At 40.0% G+C, this 25835-nt stretch overlaps 1 protein-coding gene and 1 long non-coding RNA gene across 5 annotated transcripts in view; both read left to right on the forward strand.

The window, feature by feature from the left end:
• Positions 1-25835, forward strand: part of LOC121077343 (connector enhancer of kinase suppressor of ras 2-like) — a 180609-nt gene that overhangs the window by 23687 nt on the left and 131087 nt on the right. The gene's annotated exons all lie outside the window — the stretch shown is intronic.
• LOC121077348 lies at positions 184-19990 on the forward strand. Its single transcript, XR_005823991.1, has 3 exons — positions 184-690; positions 1456-1584; positions 19582-19990. It is a non-coding gene; the product is annotated as an uncharacterized LOC121077348 (long non-coding RNA).

A 25835-nucleotide genomic window follows, 5' to 3' on the forward strand; every position in this document is an offset into this window, starting at 1 on the left:
AGGGCACCTTGGAAGCCCAGCAGCGCCTTCCTCCATGAGGAGGCTGAAGGCGGGGCTTCCCCTCAGACGTTCCTCTGAGGTACCCCACCCCAGGGACCCCTGCCCACTCCTCAGAAGATGGCTGCTCAGCATTAGGGTCAAACTGGCTGCTAAAGGTAGGCCCAAGGGGATGCAGGTGGGGCAGTGGCCGGGCCTCGGGGGGACTGGTGCCAGGTGGGGAAGGTGAAGGGTGCAGCAATTGTGGTGTAGAAATGGAGGGCTGATGCTGTGGAAGGTAGGTATGTTTTTGGTGATGATGTGGACCGACTGGGCAATAAAGCTAGGAGAAAGGGTAGTGGGATGGTAAAGGAAAACAGGAATGTGAGCAAGAATGGGCCTGGAGGGCTTCGGGGTGAGTGGATAGGGGACTCCCATGCTTCTCCAGAGCTTACCTGCGGCTTTCCTCCCCGTGGTTTGAGGTTTAGGGGAAGAAATTCAGGCTTGTGTCTGAGGAAGAGAACGATAGATACATACATTAACAGAAAGAATGGCCACAAAGTGTAAGGGCACAAACTGTGCACAAAATGAAGGGGGAGAGCAGCGTAATGAGCAGCTGCGTGGAGAGGGTTTGGGCCTGGAGCGAGAGGATGAGCCACCGCTGTGAGCAATTTGTCTATCCGCGCCCAGGTACCTGGATACTGTGCTAAACAGGTTGGTGATAGAGCTGCTTAGGATGAAATAATTCCAGCAAGTGGTTGTGTGCTATGAATGCTCGCTGAAGGGAGTGGGTGGGAGTAGGACAAACAGGCAACGTGGTGAGACTAAACACGTACTTGTGCAACTATGTGTGAGCTAGATACCGTTGTTGTTTTCCAAATATTGATGAGGAGCTACTAAAAACATCGCAGTCAGTCACATCTTTTTGTCTGTTTTGTTTCTTATATTGAGCAAAGAATAGACAGAGTAAATACCAGCTGTTAAACAAAAAAGAAACCCACGCAAACTTCTAACCTCATGTGCACCTTGATTTCCTGCTATTGTCTTCTTCCAAGCAGCTTTATACTCCTAAAAGGCACGGCTCACTGAAATACTTGTGATTTCTCCATTGGATATTATTGACTTTAAAAATGCCTACATTCAGCCATGGTCTAGTCAGTATGTGTCTGTCTGCTCATATGTAAAGTACCAATAACTCCATAATTATCTAAAGTCCTAAGAGAATGCAATGCAATAAAAATCCAAATCACATTTTAAATTCAGTGTTTGTTGTAAATTTGTGTGTATATAATTTTCTAGAAAATGATGAGGTATATTCAAGTTAAAATTATATTATTTTTAGCTGTTGAGGAAAGCACTAGTCCATTATTTTCCCTTCCTTTTCTAGTTTCTTACAATCTATATACACTGCAGTTAGGCTTTTGTGATAAATAGCTCTGCAGAGAGTAAAAGCTTGCTCATTTTCTTTGATTTCATCAGCAATCACCTCACAGTTATTCAGGCTGCAGGTGCAGAAACGTGGAGCTGGTTCCCCTTGAGCTGCGTGGGTGTGAAAGCGGCGGAGCTGTACTTGCTGCAGTGCTGCGATACACGGCTTTCGTGACTTAGGTCAGTGCTCGCTGCGGGATCTCTGCCTTCGCAGCCCACCACGTTCCTGATTCTGCTGTGCTCTCTGCAGCTTAATATGCGTGTGTTTGTGTAACTAATGAGTTTTTGCTTCATTTATGTTATCAGAACTCTCAATTACTTTGGGTAATTGAAAGGTGATTGTTTTTGGTGTTCTGGCAACTTGGTGTGATTTTGGAACAGATTTTACAGTCATGGAAAACTAATGACAGTTCTTGCAAATGTATGAACTATCGTAGGTTTGAGGAAATTGAGCTAGAACCTATGTCAGAAGCAGGTCGGCAGTTGTTTCAACCTATATTTCAGTTTGATTGTTTAGCTCAGATGAATTTTAATCACATTCAGTCAATGTACATTATCAGTTTTGCTTCACAGATAGGTTCTTGCTTCCAAGACAGCATTTTTTTTTTCCTTAAAAAGAAATTAAATGTATATTGAACATCAGAATTTAGGAAATAGTCATGTAGAAAAACAAATATTTTTAAAGTGTTTTGGGTATTAACGGTCAGACATGAATCTCATTTTAACTGTAACAAGTAGTGTAAATGTTCCAGGACTGACTCATACTTTGTACGTGTGCCAAGAATGACGTGAGTAAATACATCCCAAAGCCAACTCATTTTCAGTAGACTATTGTTTACTGGCATTTGATATATTATAGCAGAATTTGTCACAACTCTTCAGATAAGGTTCAGTCAGAAGGCCAGTTATGTTTGTTATTTTTCATTTTTTTTTTCATTAGTTTTTTTCAGACTGTCTCATTCAGGTTTGTTTACAATCTGGAACACTTGACATGAAATAAAATAGTGCCACAAAATTTCAGGAGAAAGTGCTTACTATAGGTATCCACTTGAAGTGTATAGGTTTTAATATTTTCCAGCCTCAGTGGTGGTGAGGTTTTGAAGCTCTGAATACCAATAAAGGTTGAATGTAAGTCCTATTCATATTTAAGATCCAGAATATAATTCAGGAGCACTTGTACTACTATTCTTACATGTATTTGGCTTCCAGGAGCTAACTCTGGGGTGGGATTTAAAACAAGGTCTGGGTAAGATGTCAGGCTACTGCACCGCAGAGACTTTTGGAGAAAAATGAAGTTGTCTATTTTATGTTCTGGTCATCACATAGAATTAAAATCAAAGCAACACACCTGAATGTTTCAATGTTAGTTAGACACAGTTTCTAAAGCACTTCAGTTACAGCTTCACCATTCCTAGAATATTATAGGTAACAAAATGCTCCAGTAATTTTTTTTTTAATTTTATGATATCACTAACAAGCATCTGATAACAAAGTAAAATCAAGTTCCTTATGATTCAGGATTGTAATTTTTTTTTTTCGTGTTTAATTTGAAAATAGGCAGTGTTTTTATTTTAAGCAATCATTACTTGTAAAAAAAATAAAGGCAACAAAATTTCAATGTGAAAAAAGAATGTTTGAGTATTATATAAAATTATTTTAAATTTCTGTTATTTTTTTCACAAGAGAACGAGACGGTAAATCCTACTGAGCCCTGCAAACCATGATGTCAGTTTCTGACTCCCACAGTTACTACAGCAGGTTTTCAGATCTCCGGGCACCAGACAAGGAGCTCTTCTTTGAATCTCAGTCGAGAGAGCTTTACAACAGAGATGTGCCTTGAAGCTGGAACATTTATTCATGGATCAATGGGTGGCATTGCTTGAGAGAAGCTAGCAGCCTTGCAGTCTTATTCCTGTCAGTATGTTTTGATGTTAGACTGGAGGAGATTTGTCTAACACTTGAAAGGAGTCTTGGGATGGGGGGGGAAAAAAAAAGAGAGAGAGATCAAACAAAGGCCTGATTATATATTGTTTAAATAGGAGCTTCCAGGGCATAAATAAGTCAATTTTTAAATATTAATCTTATACCGGTTACTTCTCTTTGTAAGTGAAAAGATGATACTTCTGTAAGTAAACAAACACACAACGGTCAAACTGAGTTAAGGTGGAGAGGCCTGCTAGGCTAGCTATTAATCTGATATGCATGTGGGTTACAAAAGGGGCTGGTTTACCAAATGCCTTGGGTTTCAAAGGAACATTGGCCCCGTTTACAGGGCCTGTTAGATCTGGAAGTTCCTGGTTAGACCTCTGTGTTCCTTTTTGGAGGGGCAATGTTACCTGGATGTCATTTGTTGTTGTTATATTGCTATGGAAAGAGGAATATGGAAATCAAGTGTGAGCACTTTTATAGGAAAGTAACCCACTTCAAGGGCTTGTACTATCAGAAAAGGTTCCAGCATAAAATCATGCTCTTAGCTGAAATTGGTGCATTAAAGCAAAAGCTGTGCCTTTATCAGAGCCCGTGTCAGCAGTCTTGCCAAGATTTATTTTGGGATATATTTTTTTTTAATTGGAGAGAGTGTATAATATTTAGCCGGTCAGATTTTGTTTGTAAATATTCACTGATATTTGGTCTAAATGAGTGTTAAATAGGATTAAATATTGCCCAGAATGTACTTCCAGATTTTGCTGTGGTAAAAATCTTCCAAATGTAACATAAGGCAGTACTCTTAGTGAATCCCTAACCATGCTGCTCAAACAGCTCTTACAAAATCATTCTTAAATGGAGTACAAACTCTAAAACTAAGCCAGGCAAATTTAACATTTTAAAATGCTATAAAGAGTGTTGTTAACTGTATCTACTTCTGATTATTTTAACTTTGAATGTACATTTTTTTTTCTGAGAGCAGTGTTGGCATCTTCTTTTAGTTATTTAATTTATTTTTTTTAGCATTCAGAAAGGAGTCAGTGCATTGCAAATAAATGAAAAGTCTGTACTGAAAACTGCAGCATAGTGAACACGAATGCAGAATAACTTCAGATAAACAGGCAGCCAGCAAAGTTAACTGACCCACAACAGCTAAGTTGGTTCTGTTCTTCTACTGGGTGTTCTGTTTTTAAGCTCTCTCATTGTATTTCTAGGCTACAATGAAGACATCAGTGCAACAGTTTCCACAAATACATTAACTATGAATGTACAGAGGTAGGGAATTAAGACTGCAGCCTTGATTTCTTTAGTCCTGAAGTACGGTTCTCTACCACCTGGAGTAAAGGAAAGCTTCCTATCCTACAGTGGTAGAACTTTTCTGTCTTCCCTATGGGTTTATCCCCTGGGAGCAGTTTCAGTTTTTATACTCAGAAAGCCATTGCATTGCTCCTTGGCCACTCTTCGTCTCAGCTCTGAGGAATGACAACCAGCACAGGGAGACCAAGGAGTAACGTTGTTCCAGTCTTGCCTCTGTAAAAAACGACTGTATATGGTCTCCCATGTGGAATGAAAGCCTGCTTCAAACAGCATGTTGGTACCACGTTTCTCTTTCTTATTTGCTTGGCATGCTATGCTTACATTTTTGCAGTCTCATTTAATGGTACAAAAAGCAACTTATTCAGAGGTTCAATGAGTGCTAAGAGACTCAAATTTAGGTTTGGAAGCCCGAAACTTATTATTATTATTATTTTTATTAAGAACCAAATGCATACAGTGATTAGCATTTGGTTATTAACACTTTGTAAAACTTCCTACTTTTATAGAGTAACCAGTTACGTCCAACTTATTCCTTCACAGTGAATAAGGATCACCACCTTGGCTCAGAAATCAAATACATAGAGCTGAGCAAAACTCCTTCCCAAGTAGCAAACAAAACTGTATTCCTGCTGACTGATTCTTGTGTTAATTTGGAGGGTGGGACGGAGGGGGAAAATCTGCAATGGTCGCAAGCGAAGGGTGATTTACCTGCATGTAAATACAGGCTTCGTGCTGCTTGATCCGTAGAGCACCAGTCCCAGATGACAGACCAGTTTTAAAACATGAACTGATAGAAACTTCATCAAGTAGGACTCTGAATGACAGCTGCTGACCTATATATTTTCTAAAAGATCTCTAAAACTTGCTCCCAGTTAGTAGATGGTGGTAATGCCTTAATGGCTTTGTGATTCTAAGAGTTATTCATGCTCCAGTTTTTTCCTCTGTGTTCATGCCAGCAGAGTGGCACTAGTATTCTCTGAAGGGGGGGGGTTGAACAACAAAATGTGTATAAATGTAGGTTTGAAGCAGAGCTCTATTGCAAGACCTTAAACAAGAGGAACTATGTAATCTTTACAGAGTTTTCTGGTTTCTCAATAGCTATAAACAAAGTCATCCTGAAATTTAAATTCATTTTTCATGGATTATGGTATTTTCTCTATAAATATATTAAAGTAACAAGGGGAAGGGTTGAGCTTTGAGTAGTTATGCAATTGTTCTATTTGTTGTATTTATAGAGATAATTACAGAGACATTCTACATTAAATGCAACTTTTCTCTAATTTTTTTTTTTTTTAGCTTCCTATTTTACAACATTTTCAAGCTATGCTAAATTCTGTGATCTGGTTGAGGAGAAACTCGATTTTAAAGTATACTGCAAGGCACTTCAAATACATGTTGGCTTGAATCTGAAAGGCTAGAAAGGGGAGTGACTGGTGCTCATTTGAATGCATTTTCTGAACGTGGATTTATCCAGAACATAAAATATGAATACAATTTTATTATTTTTTTTACTGAAGTGTGCAGAATATGAAATAGAATGAATCTACCACTATATGAATTAAAATAATTCCAGCCATTTCTGGCAAAACCGTGGAAGACTACTGAGTTTTTTTTGAATAAAGCAAAGTACCTGAGTAGTTGTTGAAGGCAAACTAAACAAGTAGTACTTCTGTTTAAATGCTGCAAGTACTGTGGGCATAGTAAGACTTTCTTATATCTTAGTTATGATAGCTTCACATATTTTCAGCATTACATGAGTTCTTGAATAATATGTAATCAGTATAAGGGAAAATTAACTGAGCACCCATTGTATATTTTTGCCCCCAAAGGAAAAAATATTTCTGAACTACATCTATTTGCTACAGTTTTTTCTATATACCTACAGTGTACTTTTACCAACATGAACAAGTATTCATCCTGTGTATTACTCATTTCACCTGCCTATTGATACAGTCTTTAAATATTTTTTCAGAGTTTAGATTGTTTGTCAGGGCTGAATGGAGGACTGTGTATTTACTACTGCTGGAAATAACCATAGATTTCTTTTTCTGATAATAGTTTTAATTCTAGCCATTTGTCAGTGTCTGCTCCCAATTTGGAAGTGTTGCTAGTTAAAAATGTATGTTTAAGATCTCCTGGCTACTTTCATTTTAGAAGCTGGGGCAGAAACCTTCTTGCTCTATAAATATGAGTCTTGTCTTGCAAGTAGACTCATTTACTATACCTCTTTATTTTTTTAAATAAAATTTCAGGATACAAGACTTATTTTGCACATTTTTATATTGGGGCTGATACAGTTGGAGAATTCTGGTCAGATATAATGAATGGATTTAAGAACAAATAGCTTTTTACAAGGCTAATGGGAAGTTATGAGTGAAAATAACAAAACAGTGTAGGGAACCAGGCCATCTTTTAAAAAGCAGAGAAACACAGGGGTCCTGTGTAATTGATTTTTCATGGCTGCATTAAATACCATTTTGGTGCTGACTTACTGCCTGATTGCATGGCCAGCAGACATCTGCAGACAATTTTGGCAAATTCTACTGACATTTATGTCCCATATCTGAGGAATTCTGCTGGACATTAGTTTTAATGCACGCGCTGTAAAGCATTATACTTTGGAGAATTATATGATTGTGTTTATGCAACATTTCCCTCCAAAATTGGGAGCACTATGTATAATTTACCAAGTGCCCCATTAGGTATTATATTACTCTTTTCTGTGCTCGTTCAGACATGGAACTGAGCCTTGATTTGTTTTGAACACTGCAAACTCTCTTTCATGTTCCTGCTGAGCTAGCGACTATTTTTGTTTTTTTAAGAAAAAGCTGACATGAAGTTACCTTTGAGGATGTGGCTAGGAGCATTGCAGATGACGAACGCAGAGAGCTGGTTTTAGATCTCCTTGTTAACAGGAAAATGTATTCAGGAAGTGTCAATAATGAGCTTGCTAATAATGTAACGGGAAGCTGATGCGCAGGTTGATGTACCCACTTCTATTAAAAGTTTCAATGTAATTTTTGAAATCCTGTTTAATTATGAAAGATGAAATGCTAATGATAACGTCTTCCTATCAGATCTGCTCGAGAAATCTTAGATGGAAGAGAAATGAAGGCTTGACCTTGCTCAGGTGCAGACTTTTGTCTCCATTATGTGGTTCTGCCTGATCTCTTTTTGAGAGGATAAATTCAGGCAGCTCCTCTCCGAAGGTGTGAAAAGTGTGGTCATTGGTGATCATTGGAACTGCCCAGCTGTTACCTGCTCAACTACGAGGATGCTTAGTTAGATTTAGACCAGGGTATGCAGGGACTTGGAGTATCAAGTGCTGAATGCTTATGTTATAGCAATTTTCATTTTTAAGTTGGTTTAAGCACAAAGCTACCTTAGGTGCCAAAAAAGCTATTTTGTAAAGCAGTTCAGGAGTTATTTTTTTAGGGAATGCTTTATCAAAATTACCCGTTTCATTTCCAGTAGAGTACTACATTGCATACATGACTATAAGGATAGCACTGTTTAGTTTTAAGGCGATGGTGAATTAATTTTATTTTCAGTGGATACTACAATGAGCTCATAAACAGGACACCTATGCTACATTTTCTCTGAGCAGAAGCACATAGCTCTTGTGATGTTTAAAAGAAGAAAAGTAGTATGTCTTAGTCTTATATGAGATATTCACTAGAATTGTCCCTTTCAAATGCTTTCAGGTATGTTTGAGAGTCCCAGCTAACGAATAGAGCATTCCAACAAATATTTTGGAAAAACTATGAAAATACCAGTTTAATTTTGGTTGATCAAAACATCAGAGTCAAGTATTTTTACAGCCGGGATGGATTTTGGTCATTTTAATGCAGGGAAACAATACATAATTCTTTGTAATTGTTTTGTATCTCTTCAGTGGTTTTGACTAGCAACTTTTAGAAGTGCTTTTTCAATAAACATACCTTCATGTATTTCTGCCACAGTATATGTTATAATGGAAAAAAATGTTCCATAATTTTTGGGGTGTGAAGGGGGTAATTGTTCTTGACAACTGTGTTTTTGGCGTCTGTATGTTACTGCATATCTTCCATCTAGTAGTATCCTTAAGTAAAATCTAGCCTTAATAAATATAGAAGATCATCGTGTTGCTGTTCCAAAACCTCCTAAACTTCCAGTTTTCCATTTAAAAACTGTTCCCTGCTGCTTTGTAGTTCAGTGGCAGCAAAACATTAATTAACTTTAACTCATCACTGCTAAGTATGGGCTTGTAAGATCTGTTCTTTTGATATTTATGATAACGCTTTGATGTTACTGAAACTTCAGCTTTTGCAGGGAAGATATGTTAAATAACAACTTATCTTTCTAAGTTCCATTGAAAACATCAGTTTTCAGACCAGAGTGACTGCAGGTTTAATTAGAAATGGAGGCTTCATCGCACCCTGAGCTACGTGCCACTTGCATCAGAATGCCCCTTCAAGCTCAGCAACCGATAGAGCATCCAGCTCTGTGCAGAGGCCTTTTGCTTCTGTGTGTTAGGTTTTGTTTGTCCTGTAGGAAGACGTAAAGAAGAGGTAAGTGTGTACCTTACAGTCACCTGCCGTGGGAGTCTGCGGGTTCATGCCCCAGTTAGTGGAAACAAAGTACACTGTGGCTGAAATATTAAACACTCGGCTACTACCCTTGTCGGGTATTTCTCACTATCCTTTTAGAGTGTATGACAGAAGTTTTGTTGTAACTTTGGTTTAAAGTTTTGGATGGAGCTTGTTTTGTGTATGTGTGGATGGAAAGGGAATTAAAGCTCTGCCTGGTGGTGCTTATGAAAAGACATCTCAAAATATCTCGCTAGTCTACCACAGTCTTCTAGCTGTATACGTTCTCTCTGGAGTGCCACAGCTTTTTAATGCATTTCATTATTTGGGAAGTCCCTCTGCAGATCTGCAACCCAATGCTAACTTCACTGTAGTGTGTGCTGAGTATCCACGTCCACGTACAGCTTCTGCTGAAGCCTTACACATCTCACTTCGGAGGTTTAGGGAAGCTGAGGGCTGGGGGTTTAAATGTCGCTGTGACATTGGTGCAACCCGTCCCCCTGGGGTCACTTTGTAAAACCTTTTCCTACTATTAGCCACTTGAGGAAAAAAATGAAAATCATTGCCTCAGAATAAACTATTAATTATATGAAAAGCAAAGCAGTCCGATAGAGAGAACGTGAGCCCAAGGAGGAAGAATCACTGTGTGGAATGATAAGAGCAAGTACAGACACAGAAATTCCTTCTTATAGGCCGTGTGTCTATATCTAGAGTTTCATAGCTGTGACAGGTCAGTTGGTTTCATATCTTCCACTGTTTTGTTTTTAGGGCTCGATCTAATGCTTGATTTACTCACTGGCAAATCTTCTTTCTGATCTCAGTGGGGCCAAATTCAGGGTATAAAGAGATAAAAGATATTATATTTGATCCCAAACAAAACTGCCTGCAAATATTTACTTTGTGTTTTTTTTATTGCATTTTTATCTCGTTCGCAAATACGTACAATTTATTTCTAGCACCAAAGCTAATGAACGTAAACGACTGAACAACGAAGATAAAACAGTTAGGCTGTAGGAATACCGAGGCTGTAACTGGAGAGAATTCAGCTCGAGAAAATGAGTGTGGGACTTTTCCTGCTTTTTGTCTTTCATTTAGACAATTTTGATGCTTTTCATTGAAATTTGTTTTTGTGTGTTCACTTGTACAACCTAGATAATTGTAGCACTGCTAGTTCTTCCAGCCTTTTCCTGCATCTTACTTGTGACATAATGGGGACTTTTACTGACAGTATTTCAGGTGGAGATAATATTATTGATGCTTTAATTAGGCAGCTCACATAGTAAATGATTTTATCACTTACTAAACATCAGCCAGCCATGTTTTCACACAATATTAATAGATATTATGTAGTTAAATGGAATAGTTAGTCCCATAATCCAAAACAAAAAGTTCAGCTGTTGAGCAAAAATAATCTCATTCAGTAACAAAGGTGTTGCCATGTTCCGTTTTTCTCAAATTTACTACTTACTGTACTGCATTGATCTTACCATGTACATAAGTGAATCTCTGCTCAAGAGTGAAGATCGTTATTTTACTGCTCAGTGAACACAAAATACGTTTTCTCTTCTGATTAGATGAATTAAGATTTAGGTTACATGAATTAAATTCAGATTAATTGAATTCAGAAGGTCCCTGTCTCCCTGATTGCACTGGTAACAAGTGTATGTAGAGTTTGCTGTGAATGGAATCATTGAAATTCTGTGCTAAAAATGCCTCTCTGTCCTCCTTTTCTTTCTTCAGGGTTGATTTTAAGCTAGATCTTGTCATTAAGCCTGCTTACAGTATGGCTCCACGCACACTCTTACAAGCTCAACAGACGGGGCACAGATCCTGCAAGGAGGGCACGGACCCTTCTGCATGCTTCCCCTGATGGAGCAGGGGGGGAAGCTACGTGCAGTCTCACGTTGGAGAAGTACCATGAAATGAAATGCTCTGAAAGATGATAATAGCCATTAAAAAGGAGAAAACAACCAAAATACTCTTTTCTTGTTTTGTTCTGTGTTTGAGTTGTGGGACTATAAGCAGCTATGTGCAGCTCTGGCTCGTACAGATTCCCAGCTGTTGGGGCAAAGGGGTAGCATAGCATAAAGCTATCAGAAAGTCAAGGTAACTGACTCAAATAATAAAATACCTATCAACTTTTGTAAATCCTAAATTTCTTGTGTGGATAGATTGGTATGGTCTGTACTCCTCTCAGAAATGTTTGCCGTAGAGAAGAATTTGCTCTGATCCCATACCACTGTAATGTTTGCTTCCTTTTGCCAATGATGTGAATTGCCTTGCATAGTTCTGCTTGTCAGCTTGATTTCTGCAGAATACCTGCAGCCTTAATTAGAGCACAGTCAACACATTTTAAGAACTCTGAATTCTGTAAAATCTTGTGCTTCATCAGCGAATGAAAATTCAAGCCGCAGTCTGTTTTTAAAAATCAAGCCACCGTCCTCACCTGGTGGAAAATTCTCTCTGGAAGTGTTGTGGACCTGCATCACCCTAAGTGATGACTGGATTTACAGTGATCCCTTCTTGATTAAAAAAAGAAAAAGAAAATTAAGGGAAACAACAACAAAAACTGTTTTCCTCATTCTAGATTCTTGAAACAATTGTTTATCATTTCAGTGACAGGGAAATGTATTTAAGTGGGAGAAAAAATATTCCTAGGATCATAGAATAATCCAGATTGTATTGGAAAGCAATGATGAGAGTGTTAGTTTTATAATACTAGGCAAATCTTATACACACACATACCCCACACACTTTAACACTATGATGTTTTATAAAAAATCATTATTGTTATTTTTCCTTTTTCTACTCTTTCATTTTTTTTCTCCAAAAGCAGATGACAGATGGAGTATATTGAGTTGAAGCTGGATTGTCCTGATTCTTTAGCTAACCTTATAAAACATGCTAACCTGGAATCACATGTACATGGACACAAAAACCCCACCGTCTGTTTGTATGTGAACAGCATAAATACATTGCTTAGAGTCCAAATAGTTATTCTGGCATTTGAAAATAATCTGAGCTGGTAGTGATGGATACGGTGGAGTACTCTGGTCCCTACGATGCTCCCCTTTTCAAGCCAGGGAGCTGCCTTTTGACATTCAGGGCTCCCGCGGGGTTTACCTGACTACCTGACCATGATGTGTGTTTTGCACAGTTCAGAGGCTACTACCCATGGTGAGATTTTATTTATGTGGAATGGCATTGCTGGAAGTGCAGATCACAATCAACAAAAAGATTGCATAGTAAGTCAGGGAAGAAAAAGTAACGGTTCTTGACTGGGTGAAGTAGCATTCAGGAAAATAAAACCAGAACCCCCCAGAACCTCTACAGTGCTGGTGAGAGTACAGCAACTGCTGTCTGGCTCTTATACGCCTGGTAAAATCTCCAACTTTTTTTTTTTCCCACTCAATATCTTCTAAGGATTTTTTCCTGAGGCTTTCAATAGCTGTCTGCTTCTTCTTGCAGGTCTGCAGTGAGTAAAACTGATAACTCCACGTATTATTTAAAAATAGTAATGGTGGTAATGAAATTATAGTTATGTGATCAATAAATCATGAAAAGTAGAGCTGATGGACTAAGAGCTAGAGTAAAGGTATTCCAAGATGTCTGGTAAGGCTCGTGTGCTACATAAAATCTTGTACGCATTTACGAAGCACTGTGCGTAGCACCTTACTGTACTAGAGCAGAATTTTCCAGAAAGATACATTTGAAAATATTGAAAAACAGAATATCCATCATTTTTCTAGGGCACCTGTTCTTCTGTTTAGTGATGGCTTTTCTGTGTTCTGCTGGGGTTTTTGTTGGTTTGTTTTTTAAAGAACCTAATTTCCATCTTTTTGTCTGGCTTTAAATTTCAACCAGTTTTTCTCTGCAAGATTAAAGCCCTTTAGTTGCTGATGTTTCCTTTCTTTGGACATATACCCATAAACTGTAGGTGTATCACCTCACTCTTGTTTTTGAGAAGTTAAATACAGTGAGGAGATCATCTCATGATTGTCCTCTAAATTCTGTACCATTGTTGCCTATTTTCTGCATCCTTTTGGATTTTTTTAATGTCCTATTGTTATAAGCATCAAATTTGGAGGCAGTACCACTTTACTAGTGGTACATCTGGAGGTGGAATCACTTTCCTTTCCCGTCATTACATTCTTAGGTATTTATCTAAGGCTCACATTACGTCTTTCCCCATAGGACTGTATCCTGGGGCCCGTATTAAGTTAGTGGACCATCTCAAGTCTTGTTCAGAGTATCTGATTTGCCTGATGTGCGACCCCAATCTGCAACTATGCCCTACAGTCTTCATTCCCCAATGTGTAAAATGTAGTTGGCTGTTTAAAAAATGCACTTCTTTGAAGGGGTCAAACGTGTTACATGATCTAGATTGTGCTGTAAATTGCCTGAACTTCATCATTATTTACAGTTGTACTGATCTTCCTGTAGTCTGTCCATCTTATTTGCAGAGTTCTTGTATTTAGTGCCAGCTGAGATTTTTAATGAAGGAGAGAATGAAATTGTGATAATTGCTCGTCAAAAATGAACCACCTGCCAATGGATGGGAATAATGAAGATATACAAAAACTTGGTTCAAAAGAAGCAATGAAAAAAAAAAGATTGATGATATAATGATGCAAGAAAGGAATTAAATGTGGTTCAAGAACGGCTTGCAAGGTGAAAATGAGGCTTTTTACTCTGTTGCAAAAGCAGACAAGGTGTAAATATAGGGTGTTGGAACTGGATAGGAGAGGTAGAAGGAACTGCAGAGTTTCTTATGTAGTTAAGAGATCAAAAACCTAAGAAAGAAATAATAAGTGAACTTAGACATCCTTTGGCCTGCTTCTCTGTTAAAGATTAATTTCAATACCACTTCTGTACGTATTTAAATATTATTTATTATTTAAATAAAAATATTCTTCAGGGATCAGAGTTTGGATTTTTTTCGTTGTTTGTTTTGGTTCGTTGTTATTGTTTTTTTCCCAGTGATGTGCACTATTTCCATGCCTTTGTGTAATTTAATTTGTGTGAGACACTTCTTCCCCCCCATTAGCAGAGGCAGACTCTTGGTGACTGCAGCCTCAGCAACGCTAGGTTTCAGGGGCTTACAGTCACAGGCTTCCTCTTTTGGTAATTGAATATATAGTGTGTAGGTTCAAAGCGTTTAACATAGGATCCAGTTTTATCTATGGCATTTTGTCAATCATTTTTCTGGATATCCTTTCATTTTAAAAAGAAAAAAAAAAGAATCTTCCTGACTCTTGCTAACAGATTGATTATATTCTCCTCATGACCAAATTAGAAAGCTTTCTGCTTTGTTGGTGAGATGCAATCACAGTTAGACAAGATCGTTTCCTAGAGGTGAAGTTTTGCATAATGTCTCAATAGCATTATTACTCTAACAGGAATCCCCTGGCTTTCCTTCGGAAGTTAATTAGAGGCTGTGCAGGGAATGAGTCAGACTGAATTGTGTGGCTGAGAGTGTGTGGTGATTACAGAACCGAAATCATACTAATGGCTTCTCTTAGTCTGCTGGTAGAAGCAATTACTGGGGGGTATTTTTACAATAAATCTGAAGCTGTGTAATGTGATTTTAAGAAATACTTTGTCTAAAATAGCATTAAGAAAACAGCATACACAAAGAAAGGGTTGCCTTCCTGCTCTGCCATATTCAGCTGCACGTGTTTTGGAGACAATGACTTCAGGACCTGCACTTGGGCAAGGTTTAAAAAATCCTTTACATGGGGAGTGGTGAACGTACCTTCTAATATTATAGATCACAGAAACCAGTTCAAAAACAGAACTTGCAGTGTCAAAACAGACGGACACACTTCTTAGAGGTTCTGACGTGAAGTTGTTTGTGTCCTCCCCTACTGAGGTAAGCATCACATTTTGATTCACGTATTTTGACTCCCACGAAAAAGAGCAAATTCAGGGATAAAGTGAGCCATGAATGAAAAGAAGGATTTTTGTGGTTTCCTTTCTTTCTATCTAAGAAAAGCCAAGCAAAAGAAAGACTTCATAGACTACTGCGTGGCTTTGGCTTGCAAAAGTTATCCATAGGAGATGGTGACGGAAAGCTGAATATAGAGGACTTTGTAGCTTTGCTTATGGCATGCAGTGTATGTTGCAGGAAGATGAAGATAATCTTCCTGTGAAGATGCTGCTCACGCTACTAATACTTTGAATAATGGTGTGATGGCTTCCGGGTTCTCCGAGATGCTATCAGAGCATTTATTATTCCATTGATACCTGTATATTTTACTTCCCATTGTGTGGTGACTTTTCCAGTTTGTCAGCTCCTTCCTTTTATATACCCGTTGTCAGCTGTGGTTCAACAACATGGTGCTTATGACAGCTCAGGCACTATGTAGCTTTGTAGCACAGCCCAAGTTTAGTGCTCAGACAGACAATATTCCTTGTTTCCCAGAGAATGTAGCCCTTGTGCTTAATGACTGATTAAATCTGTATTAGAGGAGAACCAAGATTTAGCCTTCCTGTTTTAAAACTGGAATACCTGACGCAGCACCAGCTGTAACCACTGCCCCCTCACAGAGGGCTCTGAGGGTGCTAATAAGCTTTAATTGCCCTGACCAGCTCACCTGGGGCTTCCACCACCCACCCACTGCCCAAGAGCCCCATGCGGGCCCAGCCTGGGGATTCAGTCCTGCTACGTGGAGGTGTGCTGGATTTGCTACTCTCCAGCCCGGCTCCACGGATGGGCCTTGGACCTGGGAGGGAGGTAGGCTGTCCTCTGGCTGGAGCTGCTCTGGATGATGTGCGTTGGATGATGTATGTTGGATCTTGTCCCCGGTTCTGTCTCTGGCCCTGGCTCTGTTTCTTCCTGGCCTCCCAGCACCCGTTTCCTGACTCACCTCGTCTGTGGCTGCCGGAGCTCCACTGGGTCTGCACCCAGCCACGAGATCTGTGGTACACATCTGGGGGAGGAAGCAGCTTGAGTTTTGTAGCGCTTGTACAGTTATGGTTTAAAGGCATGAAGATTACCGAATGGTATTTCAGACGGGCTGTTTAAAGTCATCACAACATAGCAGAAGAGAAATGAATACAACTGACATCCATGTTTTCTTCCCGGTGCCGTGATTCATATAAATGTCAGTCAAAGAGGAAAAGGGCGCCTTAAGTGCTTTCTCCTTTTTAGAAAAGCATTCTTTTTTTAAACCAGCACTTCAAGGATTATCACAGATTCATGTCAGTGGCAGACCGCTCCCTCTGAAGTTTAACTTTCCTAGTCCCCGTGCTGTGTGATGTTGCTGCTTTCTAAACTTTCCATTTCCTTTAAGAAAGGAAGGATCTTAGTGTAGGGATCTCTTACGCCTTCTTTCAAAGTGCCACGCACTGCGGTGTGCCTTCGCTTCTGCTGCGGTTGTTCTTGCAGCAAGTGACGCGGTGCGGTTACGCGGCCACCGTGCACCCTGCTGCCTACGCCGCCCTTTTCTGTTGCACTTGCTGTACCGCGGAGATGCCAGATCTCTAGGAAAAGTTGAGTAACCCGTATAGGGAAATTATAGTTTATAAATGAAGTATCTGTGAGAGATTTGATTTTTAAATCATACTCATGATTCTGCAATGACTGCATCTTCATACGCGTGCGGAGCTGGAGGTGTTTCTCTTGTCTGCAGAGTCCTTTGCTGCCAACGCGTTAACTGGGGTAACGGAGAGGCAGAGCCTCAAACCTCCAATGCCTTTGTGCTGAGCGTGCCCCCTTTGACTCATGGGTTTGTCCCCTTCCCCCTTTGACTCATGGGTTCCACACTCTCTTGCATTTCATATCTCTTCAGAATATTACATGCAAAACCTCTGAGGACCGAGAAAGCTTTGTACTTTGTTTTGCAAAATTTCAGCTTAAAAGTAGGATTCTCTCCTTGCTTGTTGGAAAACCCAAACTTCAAGAGACTGCTGAAATAGCAAGTTGAACACAGCGCTAGATGGGTTTGCTGCAGGTTGACTTGCTCCCTACCAGGTATTGATACAAGGCATACATGTCTCAATAGTTAAAGTAAAGCTTAACAACCTTTTAACAGCTGAGATCTTTGAAGGAAATGGGTGATATGGAGAACATGTGTGTTACTGCTTTGGTCTGTCTGTCTCCTTGGTCTTTCTTGGTTCTGTCATTAGGACAGAGAATTTATAATAAGCTCAGCATAGATGGGGGAACTTCTTGACTTGGTTTCAGACTGTCCTTCTTTTCCTCTATCATTTCATGTTCAAACCTTGCAAGCACCTATCTTGTGCTTGGCCAAGAAGGTTCCCAGCTTCCCTCTTCCCCCATTTTCTACACTCTGATAGCACGCTCTCTGCTAGCCACTAATTCAGAAATATCCCTGCACCACTAATGCAGAAATATCCCTGAACCACTAATTCAGAAATTAAGTTGCGTAGCTTAATCCTGAAATTACTTTAGAGATACAAAAATACAAGCAGGTACAAAATAATTGGTGAGTATCTGTTACCCTGAATTAAGTGCTGTGGCAGGAGCTGACAGGTCACGGATGAGCTGTTATTAGATTTTCCTGCTGCCGTCATTTGATCTACTCATTTTTCATCTGCTAACAATAGAGTTGCATTTTGATAACAAGTTTAATTTATCTGCTAATGATTCATTTCACTGCTTGGATATCTACATCCATTTAGAAAGCTTTGGCCTGTGCACGGTGCGGAGAAAAAAAAAAGAAAAAGAGCATGATTGAGTTTAAGTGCAGTATTCATCACAACTATTTTACAAGTAATTGCCTAATTTGAGCATTATAAGCTCCTCTGTTAAACTGTATTTTACATAACATCATTTGTCTTTTGTCTGCTGAGTTGAAAATATAATGTAGAATAACTCTGTCACTAGAGGAGATCAGAGCTATTCTTTACAGGGAGCGTGTCTGGAGCACTGTCTGAAATGGAAGCGGACAATTTATATAACAAATTGCTAGGTGACAATAAGGAACAGTTGCAAGCTGTTATTATGCTGAAATAATTCTAAAAAGCCTACCTGAAAACAAAGCAAAACAAACCCAACAAAGCCACCACATAACTTCAAATGTGAGGCAACTGCTATGTAACCTTTTATTGAAATCAGACTCAGTATGAGAGGGGTAGGAGATTGCAAATAAGATACAAACATTTAAAAGGTTGAAAAGGCAGACGACCCTTGTGCTGTTGCAGTGGTTGTGCTGGTTGGGTGTGGAGGACGTTTAAAATGAAGATCTGTTTGCTTCTTGGACGTCTTCGAAGACCTCTGACTTGGTTTGCTGTTAGATGGTTGTTGCTTGCCACCTATGAATGACTTCAGAAGGTTTTAGAAAAAATGGAAGGATCCAGGATGTGTTTAGTAAAGTGCCTCTTTCCCATAGCTGATGGGAGATTGCTATAAAGATGGTATTTTGGATGAAATCAATCTGATGTGGCTGCCATAAAATCAGAGGAGCATTTATGAACATTCCCTTTTTTGTCCAGCAGGATGTCTTTGCTGCATGGCGGTCTCTGTAAGTAGTGCTTTGCAGGCTTCTCAACACTATAGTCCTTTGCTTTGCTCCTTCCAAAATTCCTCTGGGCATTCTATCTTAATCTTACAGCTCTAAATATCTGCTATTAAATTAATTTGTGTAAAGGGAGAAAAAAAAAAAAGGCAAAAAAAAGTTAAATAATCCAGTAGCCAAATCAACAAGTGTTTGTGGGGCGATTGCGTTTTAATGTGAAAGACCTGCTGATTTTTACTAAATTTTGAAATCACTTTTCCATAGCTTCTAATATTTGTTGTCATAAAAGAAGGATTTTCCATCTAATTATTAACATAAACACTCGGTTACTTTTCCCAATTCTTGTTCTTTACACGTTGGAGACTTAGAGATGTTTTTCCTTGCGTGACAGAACTGCGTGCCTGAGCGAGTGGTTTTGCACTAACACACCTGCTTCTGTCAATACCTTTGTGGTATTTACAGTCTTAATTGTTTTGCACAAAGTTTCACAAAGCATTAAAGTTAACTTCAGCATGAGGCAACAGCAGACAATTTTGTGCATGTAACAAACATTGCAAGTTTGCTGGGGAAATGTGATAACTTTGTTACATTTAACAAATCTCTCAGATTGCCAGTGCTCAATTTTCATGTCACGTTATATTAATGCAGTGTAAAAAAGCCTGGTTAACCCAGAATTTCTGCTAGCAGCTTAGACTCGTAGTTACATATATGCTAAATTCAGTGGCAGGGAATTGAATATTTCCTAAGGCGCTTGAAACTCGACAAAGCAAGGGATAATTCCTATGAAGGCTTGTAGGAGCAGATGCAGCCAGAAAAGAGCACTGTCCCTGTGGGCTACCTCACTTGTTCTATGTAACTCCACTTTATTATTTTTGTATGCGTAGGTCTGTCATAAAGGAAAACCTGTTGATCAGGAATGCTTGAGATTCTGTCATCGCCTCCTCAGTGCTACTATTTCACCTTTTTTTTTTTTCCTCTGAAAGAAGCTTCTTGGATGTAAAGCCAGCAGTTTCTAATCAACCCTGAATTGAATCAGAATTGCAGTGAGTTGAGCAGAAAATGAGAGCACCCCAAAACGCTCATGTAAACGTTGTGAAGTTTTCTCTCTGAAAAGTCCTCACTGAGCACGGCATAAAGCACCTGGAAGCAGTCCGTGCCGTTTTTGAGTGGTGCTGTGATGTTGTTCTACCAATTTTGAATTTCAAGATCCTCTTTGTCAAAAAGGGGATGGAATTTTGCAGCATTTCAGAAAAATCAGTTAGGCGGTGTGGTTCTGTGGCAGTCTGCTCTGTCTCGGGGTGGGTGAGACCCGTTTCTCTCTCTGCTCTGGCTGCTCGGGCTGCCAGGATTGTCTCGGGAAAGCAGCTACAGAATAAGCAAAAAAAAAATGGGGACGTGGGCTTGGAGGCTTTGGGGTTTGAGAAAATCCAGTGTGGTATTCCAGGCTTTTAAAACAAAAAGGGAAAATATGAAATATTGAAGAAAACCAGCCTTTAGAGTGTAGTGTAAGTTATTTATATTTGTGGTGAAATCTAAGAACCAGGGTCGTGCTTAGCAGCAATAAAGCTTGTCAGTAAGGAGACTTTGACAGATTTACAATAGAAAAGGAGAAATTACCGCATCTTTGACTAATTTTAGTATGAGTAAGTTAAAATGGGGAAAATACATCTTCCACTGCACTTGAGATTTATATTTGCCTTCCTTGCAGCCTTACCACGTTGCTGTCTGGAAGTCTCTCGGCCACTGGCGTGCTCGGCTCCTTCCCTTCCGTCCTTTCTTTCCCAGTACTGATGACTTTCCTCACAGTAGCAGTAATCTGTTAATAGTCCCAGACGGCGTGACCTTTTATATTACTGTATTTCATTCAATTTCCAGTGGTCTCGTTCACAGTCATACAGTTCTTTTCAGACAATATTTCAGTCTATTGACACAGCCTTTTAAGTATATTGTTAATCTGTTTCGTGAGCACGCTGACTGCCACGACTATAGAAATGAAAGGAGCAGTTTGGACGGAGTGTGAAAGAAGCCAGCTTAAAAAGGCAGCAGAAAGGAAATGTGTGCAGGAAGAAGAGAAACTACGCCGCGAGACCCGGGAGGTGCCGTGGTGGAGGAGCTACAAAGAGTTTGGAGGTGGATTCCCAGAGAGACTGGATGCTTTGCAAAAGAGGGAAGGAAGAGTGCTTAAGATCAAAAAAAAAAGAACAGAGTAATTAAAGGATAATGAGAGTAAGAGTGAAAGAAAAAAGGTACTTGTGTGTGTGAGAGATAACTAGACTCTACGAAATGGAACTGGGAGATGCAGGTAAATTTGAGAGCTACCATAAATTCATGGAATTTATTGTTTTTATTTTATTAACTTGTTAATAAAGCTTCTGAAGGGGATGAATTTTGACCTAGCAAAGCATGCGGATTTCTTGGGGGAGACGACAAGAATGTCACAAACTTGCCGAGCTGAATTAAAGTTGTTTAGGAGGGAATACAGCGGACTGCAAAAAGAGATGGACTGCAAATTGTAACACGTCTGAACCATTACAGTGCTCTCAGCAGCCACTCAGCTGCACATTACTAGGAGCAGTGATAGAAATTGCAGGCTAGGAAATAGCAGGGAGCGCTGACGCTGCAGGATGGGAGTAAAATAAACAGGGGAAGGGGATGCTGAAACCAGAGGTACTGAGATTAAGAAACGGGAGCACAGACAACTAAAACAAGGCAGAGTTGTTCAGGCAGCATTTGTAAAATGAACAAGAGCTGTGTGGGAAAACAAGCAGAGTTAAAGAGCAAGCACCAGAATGTGTGAAGACATGATGCATAGTCATTGGGTTTGTTGGCATCAAGAATGTGGTGAAGATGTGATAGACCAAGTGGATGTAACTTTCCGTGTCTCATTCACAATACTTGGCTGAATTTATTTTGCTTATGAACACTTGTGGACTGAAATGCATTAGAGGAAAATGTAGCTTGAGCAGCGCTTATAGCGAATATTGACACGTTTTCAGAAAACAAAGGGCAAAGTGTATGTTACAAGCTTTCCTTTGCTCCGAGACAGCAAAGATTTGGGTGGCTGACGGGGTCCTCTGCCTGCTCCCTTGCACTTCTGGTTAGAGAAAATTCTAATTTTTCCCAGCTAATCAAACCCTTGCATGAAAACTGTGAAGAGGCATGGTGCCTGTTTCTAGTTTTCCCACTGCTCTTGGGTGTGATCTCATGGAAATTGCTTTACATCTCCTTGGTTCGCTTTTCCAACCTGTGAAATAGGGAATTATAATGAGCTGTGAGCTTTGCTACCACGAAGTGCCACAGAAGAATAAAGCGTTATTATTTTAATAATACATATGTGTAATAATAATACTGCAGATAACGGGTTTATACATCTGGGCTCTTGGTGGGTTGGTGTGCTGGGCAGGCAGAGCTGACCTTGCAGCACCTCCGGGAAGCATCCTGCAGCTCCGCACCAGCGGTGCAGGCTTCCCATCAGCTGAAGCTGATCTCACGCCGTGCTGTCATGGATAGCCTTGTTCTTGTCGTTATCCTCACAATCTGCTGTCCTGTAACGGGGTGGGAAAAAATATTTTGATTCCCAGCAGTGAGCTGTTGCGAGTCAGTGCACAGCTCCACAGGTGTGAGCGCGGGTGCAAGAGCTGGGGCCCAGAGCGCCTGTCAGAGGAAGGTGCCTGGCACTGGGGAAGTGCCTTCCACTCGAGGAGCTGAGTTGTCCTGCTCTCCTGAGGTGAATTTGAACTCTCCCAATGCTTTTCGTCTGTTGGACAGGCCTCAAAGAAGAGAGTTGTTGTTTTTGCTGGCTTTAACAAGATTAACAAAAGAGCTGCACCTGAAGTTTGGTCAGAATTGTCTTGAAGAAGTTCTGAAGTATTGGGAATACTTTGATTATTATTAAACAATGAATAGAAACGGTTTTCTGAGAAGCTACGTAGTTAGGTTGCTGGAAGTTCATATGGTGTATACAGTCATTGTAAGCTTCAACGTAAGAAATGGGATCGTTAATAAGGGGTGAGCTCTGAATTCTGGCCGTGAACAGCTTGGTTCATTATGCATTTTTTAAACTAAAATTCTAATATGTTCTCTAAAATAAATTGATGTTTTCTCAAACAGAATTGTACTTCAGTCTGAAAAAACTCCCCATAGCACGCTTAAACGTCTCCATGTAGGAGCAATTGGTGGTTTAGTGTAGCTTTGGAACACGTGCCTGGCCACAGGAGCCGATATTAAATCCCCCAAACTCGAGCAAACTCAGAGATTCGCTTTTTTTTTTTCCTTCTTCCTTCATAAGCAATGGCTAAATTCAGCTCTTTGGGTTAAAAACGAATAGTGGGAGAACATGGCATATGGCCGTTTGCCTAAGAAACTCTGGCTTGTGTTTACTGAAAGAAATCGCAATGTGTTGGCGTTCGCTGTAATTCAGCTGAACTGGGAGCCTGCCAGAACCGAAGCAAAATGCATTCACAGTATACCCAAAATACAGCCGAGGTGCCAAGTCTGTAGTAGCAAGTGTAACAATCTGTTTCAGAACGAAACATGAAAATTTCCCAATATGCAAAATAAACTCATTACGCACTGGGTTTGGTCTACTTATCACACCCTTTTATTTTAATAAATTATCTGAGTAGACCTTAAGTGACGTAGTGATAGTCCTCAGATGATCACTTCAGCAGGATTGAGAAATGCATTAGGGATTTATAGCGGGAAAGGGGACAAATTAGGGCATTGTTTTCCTCTGATAGGCTACAACATTGGAGAGTTTGTTCAAATGTGTGGTTGCCACTTCCATGGATCTCCCAGGTGACTTTGAGGAGATGAAAATTCCCGATGCGATAAAGCTGATGTTAGAAGCCTGTGTGTGTGTGTGTGTGTGCAGTTTTGGTGGCAATAATCCCTGGTGTTCATAAAAAGGGTGTTTTCCTGGCTCTTGAAGGAGAGGTGGGTATAGTTCCTCACCTCAGCTGGGAAATCTAAATGGGCTTAATAATAAAATGGACAAGAATATTCATTTAAGTCCCATCAGTTATCACTCTGATCTATTCTATTCTGTTCTTATCTTCTTTTTGTCTCCTGAATTTTTCTTAGTCAACTGAAAAGCTGTGAGTTTGGATTTCTAAAAGGTTACATAGCATTTTCTTGGTCAAACTAGCATTTACACACAACTTTAAAGGGTTTTATAATTAAGTTCTCAAAGTCTTATTAAAAAGCTAAGACAAAGGAAGACAACTTATGAATGATGAGAAAACTTGTTTAGTGCATCTCTCTTTTTCTGAAAGCCAAACCTATCAGTATTTGAAGGAATGTGACCTTCTACCAGCAGGCATTGTTCAGGTCTGCCGCTGCCTGTCCTGGAGTGGAGAACACCTCGAATGGTGCATTGTAAGCATTGGAAAATGTAATTACGCTACCAAAATCCATCTTTACTGAGGAAATTAGGGCACATACCAGAAGTATCATGGGAAAAGTGAATTCCCGCAGAGGATTTTTCAAGCTGGGGGAGGATTTAAGTGAGGTATAAATTTTCTGTGCGACGTCCTTCCACAGAGACGTGAATTTCGATCTGTGAAGTTGAATGGGACAATCTGCAAACCTTTGGCCATTGCGGGCTCAATCATGCAATGTTCAGCGCTCTCTGGCTCTGCTCCAGCAATGCACTTAAGTTTAATTTGAATCATGTGAATATTTCTGCACAAATCAATCGGAGGATTAGCAATACATACGGAAGTGAGGCAGGCACTTAAGATCTTAGTTGGATCGAGGCCAGACTCGCAAAATAATCTCTGAAGTGCTTCCTATATTAAATAATGACTGGTAGCAAGAATAGGGCCCTCTGAGATCAGACCAGAATTTTTTTAAAAAAATGTTTTTCAAATAGCCGTGTGTGCCCAGTGATTCTGGGGGGAATCTTCTGGGAAAGTCAGTACTACTATTTTTACAGACCTCAAATATCTATCAAATATCAAACTACAGCTAAGTCCAGTTAATTAGATTGGTATTTTAAAAGGAAATGTGCTTAATTTGTCAAGCTATGTAGTCTAACTGTGGTTGCAATTATTAAATTAAACATAAGATGCATCTTAAGATTTCCTGTAATTGTCAAGGACTTAATTGATCTCTTAGGACAACATATCAAAATTAACTTCCTACCATCTTACGGTTTTGTTGACCTCTTCTTCAGTTTCCTCCTTGATGTATTTATATAAATTGACCACCAGCTCTATCGGAGATGGGTTGGGCTAAAACCAGCTGTGCCTGGTAGAAAAGGGCCCGTTTGTTGCACTCCGTATTGCTCACACATTTTGAAAAATTTGCTGTCATAACTTGTAGCAGCTTTGTCCGTCTTAATCATCTTTCAAAAGCTTGCTCACAAGGGGTGGTCGATCAAGGAGCACTCTTTAGGGCTGTGCTGCTGTAAGCCGGGGCTGTTCTTGCCCCTTGCTCTACCCCTTCGCCGCTTGTGCCCCTCTAGCTCTTCTTGCCCTTTCCCCTGCCGAGGCTGGCTCTGGTTTGTGTGTCTGTACTGTAAACTGGGTTGGAGCACGTTCACCTGCCAAACAATAACCTTTTCTGCTTGGACTTTTTCCGGGCTATTGTTCAGATGGAGCAGTTCCCCAGTTTAGCTCAACATGCAGCCACCGAGACATCTGGAGGTAGCAGCAAGTGGCGAGAGGCAAAGCGCAGAAAACACCGGCGTTACTGCTCAGTGGTCAAACTGGAGCTCTGTCAGGTGCTGTTGACAAAAATGAGGAAGGGGGAGGGAAAAAAAAAGGCTGAGCTTTGCTTCTCAGTTTGCGTGCTTCACCTTTAGTTTGCTGAAACAAACTGAGCTGATCCCCTCTGCTGCCAGAAAATGACGAAGGCCAGCGCAGGGGGAGAGGAGAGAGTTGTTTCCTCACTTGGCAGCAGCATCGGCTCAAACTGGCTTAAGTCCTTTATGGGACTGCACCTTTAGTGGCGTTTTTATACCTGAAAAAGATAAGAAATATATAATCTCTAGAAGTACAGTTGATACATCAGATACTTGAAAAGTAAAAGTTGCCGAGAGGCAGTGAATGAGGTGGTGGCTGAGGGGTAAGGCAGGCATGCCGAGTACGAGCCTTGCAGAAGAACAGAGGAACAAGGACTGAATGTAGCACAAACC

This window comes from Cygnus olor, chromosome 13 (assembly GCF_009769625.2).
Source record: "Cygnus olor isolate bCygOlo1 chromosome 13, bCygOlo1.pri.v2, whole genome shotgun sequence".
Taxonomy (NCBI): domain Eukaryota; kingdom Metazoa; phylum Chordata; class Aves; order Anseriformes; family Anatidae; genus Cygnus; species Cygnus olor.